A 12,709-nucleotide genomic window follows, 5' to 3' on the forward strand; every position below is an offset into this window, starting at 1 on the left:
TGTCAGCCTCCTCCTGGGGTCCGCCGGGCAACCGTGAGGGCGCTGTCGGCCGGGAGCGGTGTAATCGCCGATGCGAAACGAGGTGGGATGGGGTGAGCATTCACTCAGCCCCCCTCCACCTACACTACGCTCCCCGGGAGGGAATGGGCAGCGGGGGCTGCAGCTGAACACGCCTTGTCCCGGAGGAACCATCCGGTTCGCCTCGAGGGTCGGCGATAAGAGGAAAAAATACAAGATGGCGTTGTCCAGCGTGTAGTGACCTGTCACTGGGAAATGTTCCCCGGCGCTTACCTTGGAATAAGACTGCTCGTCATCTTCTCCTCGGGGAGGAGAACTCACCGGACGACCAGAGGTCGACTGCCGGGCCAAGCATCCTTCACAAAGGTTGGTCATTTACACAATTTATCTTCTTTGTTCTTCAGACAGTGCTATTTTTAGCTCGCTGAAGAAAAAATGGGAGCCGATTTCCCGCTCTTAACGTAATTTATACGGACCGGGTGGGGCCCACACAGCAGGTGGGCGTGGACTAAATTTTTTCAGTGCTTATGCTACGCATAACGGGATAAACCCATCAGCGACAGCCTTAAAGGGCGAAGCCTATATGACATAGAACCTTCGTTATGTGTTTCAGTTGAAACTACAGATGAGTACATGAGGGATCAGCAAACAATTTGTGGAAAACCTCAAACCATTTTATTTCTTATTCAGTATATTATGGTTATTAATGTACCATATAAACCAGATGTGTGACCACAACATTTTTCTTCTTGTTACTACAGAACAAATACCTTTGTCAGACAAAGCTTTAGAACTACCAGCTAACCACTTAACTTAAATGGGTCATCTTTGTCAAACTCAATATTCTGCTGAGAAACCAATGGTTCTGGCAATTAAGAGTTTGTCATGAACCACTAAAACAATGGTTTCCAAAGCTGGGGTCAGAAGTCCACTGTTGTGAAACACCAATTGGAGGTACTTGAGAAAACCTATAGAAATTAAACCGTAATGCCAATACCATATCTATTGTTACAACAAGATGTAAACAGTCAAACCCAGCCGGTTGAAGCAGATGACCTCTTGTCCTGAGCATGGCTCTGCATACAGACTCATGTTCGTGCTGCTGTTGTTTAACATATTGTTTTTGTACGGCTAGTGCTTAGCGTATTCTTATTTTATCATATTTCTTAGTTCATATCTTAGATATTATTACTATTTTTCTTTACAATTTATACTTTTGTTGGATGTAACTGGGACCCTGTGTACACAATTTCGTTCCATCACATGTACCACATATGATGAGAATGACAATAAAGAAACCTTATCCTTATTCTTAAAGTTTCTTCCTCATGAGGGAGTTTTTCCTTTCCACTGTCGCCTTCATGCTTGCTCAAGATGAGAGTTCTGTGATGGTGTTAAACTCAAAGCAGTCTGCTCCTTAGATAAGTAATGTTAAATTATTATTTTATATGAATGTTTCTCTTCAGTGCCCTGAGATGACTTCTGTTGTGACTTGGAACTATATAAATAAATTGAATTGAACTGAATTTTTCTTTCTTAAATGAGATTTGGAAGAAAATTCAATCATCTATTTTCTTTACTCACTTCTTCTTCCCAGGTCTTGGGGAGCTGGTTTCAATTTCCATCATTCACTGTGTGAGAGGTGGGGGACACCTGGACAGGTCACAAGTCTTAAACTCATTCAGAAGATTAAAATGAATTCAGTTTGCCACACTTTTAGATTTCTCAAGCACAAACAATGATATTCCTTTTAAAGGCTGAGGAAGTGAATGGGATATTGTTCCAAAGTTGTCTGAATATGTTTAAGGAATTGTCACTGTAACAAATACCTCATTTTCCTTGTATATTTTCATGCCTTTTTTTTTTTTTTCAAAACACGTTCAAATAAATAAAGAAGTGTTTTTTGTTAAAATGCACAAAATCTATTGTAAAACACAGGATCAACAGTGTATAACATTTTTTTCACTGTTTATATCATGAAATGTTAAAAAGTTCAGGACACTTGGGTTGTTGGGGGTGATTCCTGCTGCTGAACCCTCATCCTGTGGTTTCTAGAAGGGGAAGAACTAGAGACAGAAGGGCTTTCCTCGTTTTTATTACCCTCACCTCTTCCTCTCACAGCAACCTTAAATTTCCCTTGTGACACACACAGTTTACTCTCAGTCTATTTTCGATCTCGTTTGTGGTTTCAAACATCACTTTAAGTTTTGTTATGCATTTCCTTCCCCCTGAAACTTCAGTAATAAAAACCTGACACCAACTTCTCTCCTCTTTATCAAAAATTCAGCTAATTTTAATCATGTGCTCATCAATTACAAACAGCCGAGTCAAGTATTTTCATTTTTCTTTTGTTTTGGAAACTTTTGAAGAAAGTAATTTTAAAGAAAAAAATGCACACGATTAGGAAAAACGCAAATAAATATTTTGGATGATGATTCCTTTATATTTTCTGTTTATTTTGAATGCAATTGCAAAATTTAACATATCAAAAACAAAACTCAGACAGTGACACATTTCTGATTTTTGTCCCACCTCAGTGACAAAGTGAAGAGGGGGAATTGGAAATACCTTCTATATCCAGCCACGTGTCCGTTAATGCATGTTGAGTGTGTGATAACTTGAAAAATTGAGGTACTGACCTTCATTTTAGTGTGTGGCTACATCTTAGCGAAAGAAAGTTTCATTTTTTTAAAATGGACTGCCATGTCAAAATCCAAGATGGCTGCCACCATATGCAGTATGAAACCCAGTGAATCCAGTCAGCTACTTAGATTACAAGCATGTCTTAAAGACATAAAACCCTGGATGACCCTAAATTTTCTGCTTTTGAACACAGACTGAGGTTTTGGTTTTTGGACCTGAGCACTTTAAGAATTAATTTTTCGTCTTTCTCCCTCCTTAGATGGCATTAATCTGGCCTCCAGCTCTAATGTTAAAAATCTTGGTGTTATTTTTGATCAGGACATGTCTTTTATCCCCCACATTAAAAAATTACTAGAACTGCCTTCTTCCACCTGCGTAATATCACTAAAATTAGAAACATCTTGTCTAAAAATGATGCAGAAAAACTGGTTCATGCATTTGTCACGGCTAGACTGGACTATTGCAATGGTTTATTATCTGGGTGTCCAACTACGTCTTTAAAACGTCTTCAGTTGATCCAAAACGCTGCTGCCAGAGTCTTAGCTGGAGTTACTGGGAGAGATCATATTTCTCCAGTTTTAGCTTCTCTCCATTGGCTCCCTGTCGAATCCAGAATCAAATTCAAAATTTTACTTCTAACCTACAAAGCTCTCAACGACCTAGCTCCATCTTGTATTACAGATCTTATTGTTCCATATTTTCCTAATAGAGCACTTTGCTCTCAGACTGCAGGCTTACTTGTGGTTCCTAGAGTTTCCAAAAGCAGAATGGGAGGCAGATCTTTCAGTTATCAGGCTCCTCTCTCATTCATTCATTCAACCTTTATTTAAACAGGTAAATCCCATTGAGCCTCGAGGACTCATTTACAAGAGAGACCTGATTTCAACAAAGAATGATGACAACAATGGACAAAAGCTACTACAATAGACAGTTATAAAAAAGCATACAGATTTTTTTTTAAACGAATACGATGGCTAAAAAAAGAAAAGTAACAAAAAACAGCTAGATTCTAAGGCGAATATAGAAAACTAAAAACAGGAACATGTCTGCATTGGTCCCTGCCAGGAGTCCAACAGATTCTTAAAGCCACTTATAGAGAAGTCAAGGTCGAGAGCTTCAAATCTTTTTGTAAGGTATTGTTTTATGAAATTTCTTATACAAGGTTCGTGAACGGTCGGCCCCGATAATTAGTAATAATAAGTAACACACACACAAAGTATATGTTTGAATAGGCATAAAGGTGACTTAACACCTTATAAAACATATTTTTATATCATTCCACCCTTTGCCTTTATGGCATGTAAAACATAATATAACTCTTTAATTTTGACAAAATATATGTTTGAATAGGCATAAAGGCAACTTTCATTACACCCTTTGCCTTTATGGCATGTAAAACATAATACGACTCTTTAATTTTGAAAATCACTCTCCTGAAATTGAAATTGTTCTGGGAATAACCTCATGACTTCATCTTGAATAAACTCACTCACAAAGTTAAGAAAATCCAGACGAGTTTCAAACCCCTGGAACGTTTGATTTATTACATTCCCACTGACACGATCATTGTAAATCAAAACACCTGGTAGGTGTTCAGGTTCGAGTGTGATTATAGTTTTTTCCCTACCAAACCATGTACCAAGCTATATTATAAATTTCCTGATTAATTCTTTTTTTTAACCCTCCTAATATAAAAATGAGTTCCCAAAATACACAAAGTTAATACAGAGATACATAGATCAAACTAGTTATTCTTCTTTTCACTAAACAAGCAAAAGAGATACTGCATATTTTTTGCGCCGTAGATAATATTCCTGCGAATATATCCCACCAATGGTGAGCCGACGTCTACACTATTAGCTTAGCCACATGTAAAAACCTTTCTTTGAGCCATGCAGGTGGACACTGTTAGATCAGACACGTTTAGACTTATGAGATTCAATCATTCGTTTCAGCTCTGTAGACCCATTTCAATGCTCATTTTGAAACGGTCTAGGGAGACTCGCCAGGGTACATGCAAAGTTTGCCATTGTACCTCTGTTAGTCGAGTGGTGGAACTATAATTAGTTAATTGATAAGTCTGGTTGCTCCAAGTCCACAGATGTACACCATACACACATCCAGAGAAAGGCACCTCAGGTAATTGAGGATGATTTTTTATTGTTGCTATCAAACTAGTTCTCTAGCCTAGTTCATGAGTCCAGTCACACAATACCTTGTCTCTGGTTAAACATGGGTTAACATGACCTAATTTCAGCATACATATCACTCCTTTATCAGCTGTCTCACATAATTGCATGTCATATGTGAGATTTGTCTGTGGCTCAAACCACTCACCCTGTATTTTTTAAAACCAGTGTCCTTGTACAGTTATTAAAGGCAAAATGTGATATTTGCATAACTGTGGTTGCTTTCATTACATTTTGTCAATTCAGGTTTCAAAATTACCCAGTAGGAACTGGAAATGTTCCATACTCTCCTCCACTCAATCATGATTCGATGTGGTCACCACCCTTTGGAAGCGCTCCTTCTGCAGCTGTGCATGGAAAAATTGCAAGGTACACAGGAAAACAAGTTCAAAGCTTCAATTATGTTGGAGAGCACTTCTGTGCTCCCCCACATATTCAACTGCCAGTTTATTTCTTTTATCAGTATTTTGACCGTTTCTTCTTGAGTCATGACAACTGATGGCATCCAGACTCCAACTTGGGTAACTGCCAACGAAGCACGTCTCCTCCTTCTCCTTAATTGGCAGTAAAATCAAACTTCGTTCTTTTTTTTTCTCTTTCATCTGGTTTAGCATGCCCGACACTCGTACATAGGGCGCAACTGTCGTGCCCTATCAGGCAGCTTTTTGTGTTTCAAACATGTGAAGTTACTTTGCACTCAGATCTTGCTTGCATCTTTTCAACCAAACGTGAACACCTGATCCTCCTCCAAGACACGTCCTGGTGTTGCTGATGAGGCGTTGACCATCAGCGACAAGGCACGTGATGCCCAAACAGCCTGCACTCCCATCTGACTGGCACCTGTCACCAGCTTCTCATGTTGTCCTCTCTCCATCCAGTCCGCAAAGATCAATGCTGTAGAGGCAAAAAGTACTGCTTACAGATAGAGGAAGAATCATTAGTTTTCTCTTATATAACATTTGTTTACAGATACATTCACCCATCTTTCTTCTCCTGCCTCTGGGATATTGCAGACCCAGACCAATTTTATAACTTGAATTTGACCTGAAATCAATATCACTGGCTCTATAGTCCTCAGATCTAGTCCAGCAGATCCAGGAGTTGCTCTGACAGGCAGCTCTGCTCTGTCATCAATTTTCTAATTGGTTCTTTTTTTTTCTGGAGTATCATTCAATTTAAAGGAGTGGTGCCTGGTACAATGGGTCTGTTATTCAATTGAAACACAGCCTGCAACAAATTTACTTTCCAGTTTGTCAAATCATGTTTTTCATTTAATTTTCTCAGCATTTTTTTTAACAGTTCATTCTCTCTCTCAATCAGCCCAGCAGCTTGTGGAAATATGATAAATCCATTCAACATGTTTTTCAGCTGACCAGTCTTTCACCTGTTTTCCAGTAAAATGGGTCCCATTATCTGTTTGTATTTGTAATGGTATACCATAAAACTGCTCAATGAGCTGTAAACACTTAATTGTTGATGTTTGATTAGCATGTTTACAGGGATGAACTACTAACACTCCTGAATAAGTGTCTACTGCTGTACACACATATTTACATCCCTGTGATGTGGGCAGTGGCCCGATGAAGTCCATTTGCCAAACCTGACCTGCTCCTTTTCCTCTATAAATCTGTCCTTGAACATGTTGTGGAGTGCCTTTCCTGTTGTGTTGGCAGACCTCACACTGCTGTATTGCTGTTTTTACGTCATCTGTTTTGTTCTACAACTAATCAAACAATTCTTCATACATAACCACTTCATGCAAAAAGTGTCAACAATTAACTTTATTTATTAAAAAGAAATCCTTCTTCTAGTCTTGGCCCCACTCAGAATATTTAGCTCATCAGTTTTTCCAAACTGAGGTGTTAACTTTTTCCACAGAACCCCTCTTGAAAAGAGCTGAACTTTCACTTTAAATGTGAAACATCTGCAGAACAAGATGGTGAATTTTTTTTCATCTCAGATATTTTTAGATACTTCGAGTTGTTTTAGATGCTGTCAAAACTACAGCTGCAGGTGATCCATTTATAAACAACATATGATGCACTTCCTTCAAAGCAGCCAGCTTAACACATCCCCTTTAAGTGCTCAGATGACATATTTATTAGACATTTCAAATCCACCCTTTTCCCCTTAAACCATCTTGACTTTAGGCATTTTAATTCATCCTTAGTGGCCCAAAATGTCAATGCTTGGGCCTTTAATGGCAACATCAGATGTCTTAATTTCTCCTTTGACCTTTGGCATTTTAAAATCAATATCACCTTCAAGTTTGGGGCTTTTTAATTTAACGTCAAAATCTGGGCTCTCTAATTCTGGACCTTTGATGTTCAATGTTGACAATATCTGCTTTCAGAAGGTTGATGTCAACTTCTGGACCCTACTTTTGGCTCTTTAATCCAAATAATGGCTTCCAGCCCTCAGCTCTTCTGCTGACACATCATCCATCTCAGCTGCAGGCACTCCTGCCTGTATTAATACCCTCCAGAAAGCAGAACGAGTAGGTTCCTGCATGTTTTTCCGGCCGTCCTTTCTCGGCCCACGACCCATGGATTGACTAAATGTTGGTTTTTTTTCACGGTTTTCAGCTCTGTGTTCCAATCCAACACTCTGCTTTGAACATCAGTCCTTGAAAAAACATGTAGATGATAATCTACAACCCAACGCACAGCGAGCGCATTCTCTACACACAGCCGAACCAATCTCTGCTCGCACTCCCCTAGGGTCACCCAATGCCCCTGTAAATCAGACCAACCCGATGCTATCTGTCGAGCTGTCTCTACAAACTTCAAATGACGGTCTCGAGTCTTGCAAAGCTCTGTCTCGATGCGCTGAATTCATTACCTGACCTCCACCTTTATCCAACAGCCTAGATACTCGAGCATCTGTGGGTTGTGATATTTTAGACAAGTAAACAACCTCCTTGTCTCCCCAGATGCCACCGTCCCAACTCGACGGATCCCATCCGTCATCCAACCTTGCAACATAAGCTCCGACTCGCTCCGGCAAAACATCACGCTTCTTCTTTCTAATTTTTTCCCTTTTAAGCCTGCATATTTGCCCAACTGCACCCTCACGCTGTTTCTGCAGTATGCACTCTGTCTGTGCATCAGACAACAACTGCCTCTGTTGCAACCACCGCTTATCTTTCTCCTGAACTTCCTCCACACACTTTTTCCATGCAGTCGCACAAACCCACATTCGGCGCTGCAAACCAGACACCGGCGCTTTCTTTCTCTTGAATTTTCCTCGCTTCAACCGGGACACCTGTTCCACCACCCCCTCAGCTACCCTGCTCATTCTCCCAAACTGAGCACCGAGCAACTGTATGTGCCGTTCATTCAACAAGCAGGTGGTCCTCACATTCTTGTTTGCTCCGTTGAGCCTGTAATTGCATTTTCTGACTTTCCTCATGCAGTTTTTTCCCCAGGCTACCGCACACATCCTCATATGACGCTGAAGCCCTGTCACTGGTGCCATCTTTCTGACCTCTATTGCCTGCAAAGCGGTCAAAACATCACCCGGACTATCTGCTTTCAGAAAATTGTTCTAACAACTAGGATGGGCTTCTTCCCACCTCTCAAACACAACAAAAACAACTAGGATGGGCTTCTTCCCACCTCTCAAACACAACAAAAACAACTGGGATGGGGCTTCTTCCCATCCCGGATCAACTTTTTCTCTGTTCCCCTCACGCCTCCTCAGGCGTCTGAATCAACTTTTTCTCTGTTTTTAAACTCTCACACAAAGGTTCGGGGCGTCCCCCTCACCTCTTAAACACAAAGCCAAACAAAGTTGGATAACTCTCCCAACCTGGCACAACCTCTTGTGGACTCTTTGTCCAGATGCACTTGCATCAACTTAACACTTTTTTTTTTTTCCTTTCGTTTGAACATGGTGCAGCCGTTCAGAATTATTTATTTATTTTAATAATATCCCATCCTCGTCGCCAAAATGTTTTATGAAATTTCTTATACAAGGTTCGTGAACGGTCGGCCCCGATAATTCACACGACAGGAAATAAATCAAAGGAGACTGTTTCTGCTAGAAATAATAGTGTCATTTATTAATCTGCCACAGAAAAACAGCCAAGCAAAAAACATGTACACTCGTACACTCTTAACACACAAATTGATATGAAAGTCCTCTCACCGTTGACACTTAGTCGGGAAGCCTTTTCGACCCGATGACAGGTAAATCACATCAACACAGGATGCTGGGCACCTCGCGCGTGGTCCGCAGCAGGCTTCTGACTTCCCTTGCCTGTCACACCTCCTATATACCCCTCCCTGACCGGATCGCGTGAGAGCAGTGAAAAACAAGTTTTGATGGTTGTCAGGAGGACAGACAGAAAGTCGGTATCTCATCAATAACCTGACATTGAAAACATGTCCTTCCAGTAACGGAGCGCCGTGACCGCAAAGCGGGCCAAAGCTCTACTGCCAAAAAGCACTCCTAATGCTTATTAACAAAAGTATCTTTCTCTTTCTTTGTTGTAATGTGTACAGATTCCAGAAAAGGGGGACGCCCCTAGCCTGAAGTGGATTTGAGCAAAGGTTAAGGGGAAATGGGGTGATTTGGTATTTTTAAACACAACTGACTTGACTGACTGGACTGGACTTAAATAGTTTAATTGGGCTAATAAAAGGTTTCATGAACAAAGTATTTTAACCACATTTTTTCTTTTTCTCTCAATTTCTTCCTTGCTCTTTCTTCCCCTCTCTAGCACAGACAGGTACCTGGAGGGAAGATTAAAGTCCTCTTGTTTCCACAGTGTATATGTCAGTTGTTTAAACTTTTAAGGTTATATTGTATTTTGATTGATGCTGTTGGCGCAAGCTATTTAACAAAGTTACTTCCACAGGCTCCAGGAGGAGGGAGGCCGGCGTGGGGGATTGCTTATTGCAGGGTGTTGTTGTATATTTTTAACTTTACTAATTGTAGGTAGACCTGTTGACTGCAAAGGCTTGGAAGGGTGAAAGACGGGATGAGAGTACACAGGTATCCCTGGAGAAGTCCAGTATGTACCTCATTTCAGTTTCAAGTGTATAGATGAATGTAAGAATAGCATTTTATTTCAGTTTTACAAGTTCTGTTTGATTATAACATTACAGTGTAAGAGTACACACTATCAGGAGCAATAATAACCATCAGGGTGTCCCATAATTAAGAAACAGGTTTTACTCACTAGGAAGTAACCACAGTCATTTTTCCAGGCCCACAAATGGGTCATGGATCCCACAGATAAAATAAGCAAAAGGCCATACAGGGTGTTTAACAATTCGCAAGCTTTGGTGTCCAGCTTTTCTCATCAGGAGGGAGAATCTCTGACCGAGGAGATTGACTAGTGACCATCACACCGGACTGGGTCCTGCTGAAAAGAGGGAGAGGACCCCACCAGGTGGTGGAGAGAACATCACACGCCATCGTTCTCCAGAAGGAGAGGGACACCTGTTACGACCACAACCAGTGCGCCCCTGCATAGGAGCGGAATCCATCGCTGGACAAGATAGAGGGTGATCTGAGGACAGCTCCCCACTATACCTGGAGGAGGTGACAGGACCTTCGTGGGAGCTCACTCTTTGCCCCTTTGTTCTGGTAGGAAAAAGGCAGTAGCAAACATTGGAGAAGAAGTCTCCGCTCTGCCTAAGTCGGTCAGTCAGGTGGAACGGGTAAGGACGGAAGATTACCAGCCCTGACCGTGAAGAACAGAAGACGCGTCAAACTGATTTTAGTTTTGTCCCAATGCACACACATGTCATTTAGAATGTCTGATCAGACTGATAAAGGTTCTGAGGACTTTACATGAAGATATCTCCGCGGGCCGAATCCCGCCGAGCACCAAAAGGACCCTTGTGGACGAACAAGGCCTCCCACCACAAGCTCAAGAACCGAAGACCGGCTAGATAGTCCTGTTTAAATTGAGTGTGTTGTATTTTCCTGTTTAATATGAGTGTCTTGTCTTTCCTCTCAGTCATTCTGAAAAACAACCAGAGAAGGGTCGTGGATTCAATTGGAAGCTCTTAACTATTCAAAATTTTACTCCATTCAATTGGGCATTTCATCATTCTAAAATCCCACGAGGTATTTTAAAGGTGGTTTAACAGGAGGTCAATTTTGGTATTAGGGTAGAGTTTTACTTATTTTAGTGTGTGAGGCATTTATCTTTTACTAGGAGTGTTGTAATTTTTGTATTTTTATAAAGGTTTATGCATTTGGTATTTTTTTACAGGTTTTGAAGGGTTTGAACCAGGGGTCTGGTCCAGGACCCCTGGAGGGTTGCAGTAAGTTTGGGTCACTTCCATATGGACAAATCCAAAAAGGGGTGATCTCCCATGAATATGGGGAGATCAAAAGAGGGATTGTTGGATTTAATGTTTTATCTTTTATTATTTCTGAAATTTCCGGTTATATCATGTGTGTGGGTGTCGTTTTTCTTTAGAGTTTCCTTACAATCATTTAAATGTTAATCAATTAATTTGCATGAGTATCCACTTTATATATATAATCTCACCCTAGTTAGGGTCAATCTTATAAATTCACAATCTTATAAGTTCACATTTTGATATAATTACAAGCGACTCAGAGCAGGTAAGATACTGATTAGACTCCAGGGAAGTGTTTCTGGCGCAACTGGTAGAGCTGCTGCCTCTCAGCGAGCAGGGCCCTTGGTTCAAACCCCGGTCCAGGGGCCCTCTGGGTGGAGTTTGCATGTTCTCTCCGTGCATGCGTGGGTTTTCTCCGGGCACTCCGGTTTCCTCCCACAGACCAAAAACATGCATGTTAGGCTGATTGGTAACTCTAAATTGTCCCTAGGTGTGAGTGAGGGAGTGAATGATTGTTTGTCTCGTGTGTCTCTATGTGTCCCTGTGATGGACTTGCGACCTGTCCAGGGTGTACCCCGCCCCTCGCACAGTGATTGCTGGACATGGGCAACAGCGACCCCCGTGACCCAAAATGGAATAAACGGGTAAAGATAATGGATGGATGGATGGAAGTGTCTCTGAGTATGGACGCTCACACACACACACGCTCACACACACACACTCACCACGCTCACACACACACACACAGACTGATGAACATAAAAGAATCTAGAACACATTTCTCTAACTTAGACTTAATAAAGTTTGACTAAATAAAATTAGTAAGATAATAGAAAGTAGCATTTAATCGTTTAACAATTGTTATCAGTTTAGAGGAGAGAATCTTCACAGAAAAAACACCAGCGTTTGACTAACAAAGATCAATAAAATTCTTTATCTAGGATATGTAACCTCAAGGGCATATCTAGCAAAGCAGAAGAGCCCCGTAACCGTGACAACGGGTTGTTTAAACCAATCAGAGGCAGAGCCTGTTCAAAACTGTGATAAAGGTCCAGGGGCAGACTGCAGCATGAGCATTTGCTTGGAGACTCATTGGATCAGGTCGGTGTTCGGTAAATGCTCCTGTATGCATACATGTAATTTGATGTTATGAACTCTGAATACTTGTAATTGGTTGTCCAATAAATCTTTTGAACTAAGGTGGCCGTATCAGCTGTTTTGAACACATTTAGAGGCTCTCAGCCACGTCATACGCCACTTCATTTTGTTTGTCTTGTTGTTCTTGTTTAGAAGTTCTTTTGATTAAATTAGACTGTGTTGCATTTCCTCTTTTTTCAGTGTTTATATTGGTTTATCTACAGGTAAGTTAAAAATTCTTCATGTTTCTTACATTTATCTATTTTATCTATTTCTATTCTATTTATATTTTTAGCTGGTTTATTTTTTGTTGTTGTTGTTTTTGCTGTCTAGCTGTTTTTTCGCTACTTTTCCTTTTAATTAGCCTTTTAATTGTTAAATTGTTAAAAACAAAAAAAA

Source organism: Nematolebias whitei, chromosome 14 (assembly GCF_014905685.2).
Source record: "Nematolebias whitei isolate Nwh7 chromosome 14, NemWhi1, whole genome shotgun sequence".
Lineage (NCBI taxonomy): Eukaryota > Metazoa > Chordata > Actinopteri > Cyprinodontiformes > Rivulidae > Nematolebias > Nematolebias whitei.